General features: G+C 37.4%; 1 protein-coding gene across 1 annotated transcript in view; it reads right to left on the reverse strand.

Annotated features, from left to right (window-relative positions):
* Positions 1-5,000, reverse strand: part of LOC123512598 (sperm-associated antigen 1-like) — a 199,171-nt gene that overhangs the window by 82,960 nt on the left and 111,211 nt on the right. The gene's annotated exons all lie outside the window — the stretch shown is intronic.

Raw genomic sequence — 5,000 nt, forward strand, 5'->3', positions numbered from 1 at the left:
CCACACACATAACCAACCATCCACTAAAATACCCACCTCCTAACTGATCCACTTCATAAAAATTCACAAACGAAACTAGCCACTGAGCCATCCACCGAAAGAGCTAATCCACACACACCTACACGTATAACCACTAAACCAGCCCAACACACACACACACACACACACACAGTCAATGAAGCGGAACTCCTTAAAATACGGTGTTCCATTAGAGCTGTAATGAGAGGCCGGTACAGGAAGGCGCAGATCAGAGGGCGGGGAACACCACGACACAGGAAGCAGTGACGGCGACAACGCGACACCAGGTAAGAGCAGGTGAGAGCAGGGACACCACCGCGCCAGGTAAGAGGTGAGAAGCACGAGGCAAAGAAGGACAAGGAAGCGAAAAACTGGATAAGGAAAATGAGTGAGCGGGAAAGGGTGTGCATACGAATGAAAGTGAGTGAAGGAGGACAATGTGAAAGGCGAAGGTATAGAACATTTGTGAGTAGGTAATGAGGAAGAGAGAAATGGTGCCAATATGAATGAAGATGAGTGAAGAAGGACGATGCGAAGGATAAAGGTACAGAAAATGAGTTAATAGAAAATGGGATGAGAGAAATGGTGTAAATATGAATGAAGATGATAGTAAACGACGATATGGAAGACGTGACTATGGAAAATGAATAAACGAAAGGTGGGAAGTGGAAAATGGTGTGGATACAAATAAAAATGAGAATAAAGAATGACGATATAAAAGAAAAAATATAGAAAATCAGTAAACAAGAAATGAAGAAAGGAAAATTGTGAATATGAATGAAAATGAGTGAAGGAAAATAAGAAAGACGAGTCCATGAAAAAATGAGTGAAAAGAAAATAAGGAAGAGTGAAAATGAGTGAACGATGGAGATATGAAAGACGAGAATCGGTTAAGAGAGAGCGAAAGAGAAAAGGAAGTGAAGTCGTGAGAATATGAATGAAAATGAGTGAAAGACAACTATATCAAAGAAGTGGACGTGGGTGAGCAAAGCGAACGGAGGCGAATGAGATAAAGAAGTGATAAGAATGAAAATGAATGTGAGAAGGAAAAAGAACGATACCGGACATGAACGTAACCAGGAAATATAAAAATGAACAAATGGAAAAGAGAAAAGGAAGCGAAACACAAGACGAACGAAAAGGAAAAGAGAAAAGAACAACGCGAAGAAAGCTGGCAAAAAAAAAAAGTCAAAAGGTAGAAAATTGACGATGAAATAAGGAAGAGGAAACGAGGAGGAATATTGCCAAAGAAAATGAAGATATTTAAAGAAAGGAAACCTAATATTAAGCTTAGTGGGGCAAAACGCAAGTAAATACAACATTAGTGTAGTTATGAAAAGAGCCGCTACATCTCCCATTAGCAAATTAGAAGTCTTGAGCCACGAGAACCGGAGAATAAGAGATGAAAAAATTTGAACTAAAATAAGTAAATACAATATACGAAAAGATCAGGAAAAAAATATATATTACAAGGGAGAGAGGAAATACAGTTATAGAAAATAGAATAATGAAAGACAAGCAAGAGTTAAAATGGCCGGTTAGCAGGAAGAGGAAGAGGAGGACAAGCAGGAAGAGCAATAATGACAAAGAGAACAAAGGCAAAAATGAAACAGGAAGAATCGAGTAAAGATACACACGAAGACACAGACAAAATATAGCAAAATAATAGAAGAACATGAGCACAGAGAGGAAGAAGGCAGACGAAGGAAAAATAAAGATTGGAATGACAAATACAGACAGCAAGGAGGCGAAGGAAAATTACATGAAGACAGGGAAAGAAGTAATAATGGAATGAATAAAAAACAAGAGCACAGAGGAAGCGGAAAAATAAAGATAATAAACTAAACGTGGGGGATAAAGATTGACAGCGAGCGGAAAGTGAAATAAACCTCGTATTGGTTGATAAAAATAAAGAAGAGAATGTAGAATAACCGTTAACGAATAAAACAAGGCAAATATAATAATGATAACAAATATGATGAAATTAATATAAACAGATAGATGAAAATAAATCTAGAAATGGAAGGCGTTAATAAAGACAAAAAAAAATAAAGAAAAAAAAAAATAAACGTCAACGAAGAACGAAAATGAGAAAAAGAAAAAAATATCAGAAGTTTATCAGAATGAGAGGAAAAAACATAAAAAGAAACAATAAAAAATAAAATGAAGTAAGTATGAGAGAGAATAACATAATGAAAACACAATGACAAAAATAGAAATAAAGTAGAAACAGACGAATAAAAGGAGAAATGAACCGCCAACACACACACACACACACACACACACACACACACACAGACCTCCTGGGGCCAACACAGAGCCCCAGGTGAGTCTTAATTAAAACCCCGTAACTCACCTGCCTCATCCAGGTAACGTGTAGATGAAGACCACACGCGCGCCTCACATAATTGCTTCAGGTCGCGGTGGTGGTTCGGGTGATTCATTTCGGGTGTCGAGGCGCGGGTTCGAAGCTCCGTCCAGGTCCCGTGCGGCGCTTTGTGATCTGATTGGCCAGTAATGGTTGTTCGTGGGACGGTAATGGCGGCGGGAATATTAATGGCGGACACTCCTTGTTGTTGTTATTGTGTTTAATAGTCGGGTTCATGTGTTCGAAGCTTCGGTTGCGGTTGTTTCGAGTGAGTGTGACCTTTCGTTGATCTGTTTTCGTTCTTCTCCTCTTTATTTTTTTTTCTATTTTCTTCATTCGGTTTTCTTTCCCATGCATTTTCTTCTTGTTTGTTTTGTTTTCCTTCGTCCAGTTCTTGTTTTCTTCTATACGATTTCGCGTCTCGCTCTTTTTCTTTTATATTTTGTTTTGTCTGATTCGCTTTCAGTTTCTTCTACTCTCCACCTGTCCCTTTCATTCCCTATGTTTTTCTTTTCGTTTTTCTTTCTATCTCTTCCTTTTTTTTTCAACCCTTTTAGTCTACTTGGCTTTCCTAGAGCTATTTTTTTTTTTTTTTCATGTTTGGTAACTTTAAGGTTTTGAAAATATGACTCGTACTTCAATCACTTCAAAAACAAATAACTAACACCACTGAATAACACCTCTTTCATCAAATTACACCCCAAATAAACAAAATAATAACAAACATTATTTTCACATCAACAAAAACAAACACATACATTTTTCTTTTAATCTCAACTGAATGAAATAATAAAAAACAACAAAAATGAGTAAATAACACAAAAAAAAATAAATAAATAAATCAACGAAGCAACAATTACCCTGCTCATCAAAATTCAAGGTAAATAAACGAGGCAAGTTACAATACGCTTACAAATATTAGAAGGGGAAAAAAAAAATCAGAAAAGCCAATTGTTTCGTTAAGTGTATTGGTATCGCTTCATTTGCTGTGTGGATTGTTTCATTACCACGGGGATTGAGTGGAGAGAGAGAGAGAGAGAGAGAGAGAGAGAGAGAGAGAGAGAGAGAGAGAGAGAGAGAGAGAGAGAGAGAACTGATGAAAACGATAACGAAAGAAATAGAAAAAAGAATATAGAAAGGAACGAAAAAAATGATAGACACGTTCCATTAAAAGAAGAAGAAGAAGAAGAAGAAGAAGAAGAAGAAGAAGAAACAGATGATGAAGAAGAAAAAAAGAAAGACTAAGAAAAAGAAAAGAAAAAAGATGAAAAAAGAAAAAGATACAATACCAAAAACAAGAAGAAGAAGATAAAGTACCAAACCCCTTCAAAACGCCCCCAACAAACAGCAGGAAGATCTCAAGAGGTGCTTCTACTGCTGCTGCTTCTGCTCTGGGGGGGGGGTAGGAGGTGATGGCCGGGTGGGGGTGGGGCTTGGAAGGGAGGGGGGTTCTCATTACACGGATGGCGGGGCGTGAAAGAGCGAACCCTTTGGAATAATTTCGGTTCCAATTAGCTGTTTCTCTGCCAGTTCCTTTACTCGTCTTCCTCTTATTCCTCTTCCTTGTACTCTTCTTCTTCTTCTTCTTCTTCTTCTTCTTCTTCTTCTTTGCATCTTTTTTTTTTATATTGCGATCATTTTTCTTGTTTTATTCTTGATTATTTTTGTGTTCTTATTCTCTTTCTTTCTTCTTCTTCTTCTTCTTCTTCTTCTTTCTCCTTCTTTGCATCTTTTTTTTATATTGCGACCATTTTTCTTGTTTTATTCTTGATTCTCTTTATGTTCTTATTCTCTTTCTTCTTCTTCTTCTTCTTTCCTTCGCATCTTTTTTTTGTGATCATTTTTCTTTTTTCTTGTTTTTTTTATGTTCTTATTATCCTTCTTCTTTGTTTTTTCTTCTTCTTCTTCTTCTTCTTCTTCTTCTTCTTCTTCTTCTTCTTCTTCTTCTTCTTCCTCCTCCTCCTTCGCATCTTTCTTTTTTTATGGTGTGATTATTTTTTGTTGTTCTTATTCTTGATTCTTTCTATGTTCTTATTCCCTTTCTTCTTCTTCTTCTTCTTCTCCTTCTCCTCCTCCTCCTCCTCCTCCTCCTCCTCCTCCTCCTCCTCCTCCTCGTATCGTTGTGTCTCTTCTTATTCTCTCCTCTTCATTCTAATTTACTCTCTCCCTTATCGCCTTTTCTTCTTTTTTCACACTGCAGATTTTTTTTTTTTTCCAGCCATCTCCTCTTCTAACTTTAGCTTTATATCCTGCGCCTCTTTCTCCAACCTCTTATTAAGTATTCTTCTTGTTCCTCTTTCTTATCTCCCCTTCCTCACCTATTCTTCTCATTACAAAATCCTCCACTTCCTTCTTGCTCTTCCTCCTCCTCCTCCTCCTCCTCCTCCATTTATATTTCGTCTTTCTTATCTTTCCCCCCTCTCTCACCCAATCTTATCGCTAATCCTCCTCCTCCTCCTCCTCCTCTAATATTATCGTCAGCCTTGCCTTTCATCTCTATTCTTTCTTCTTCTCCTGCTTCTGATTTCTTCTCTTCCACTTTCCTCCTCATCATCGCAAATTCCTCCTTCTCCTCTTTTTTTTTTTTTTTGCTTCCTATGATCTCAAATTCCAC

The sequence above is a fragment of the Portunus trituberculatus genome, chromosome 34 (genome assembly GCF_017591435.1).
Source record: "Portunus trituberculatus isolate SZX2019 chromosome 34, ASM1759143v1, whole genome shotgun sequence".
Lineage (NCBI taxonomy): Eukaryota > Metazoa > Arthropoda > Malacostraca > Decapoda > Portunidae > Portunus > Portunus trituberculatus.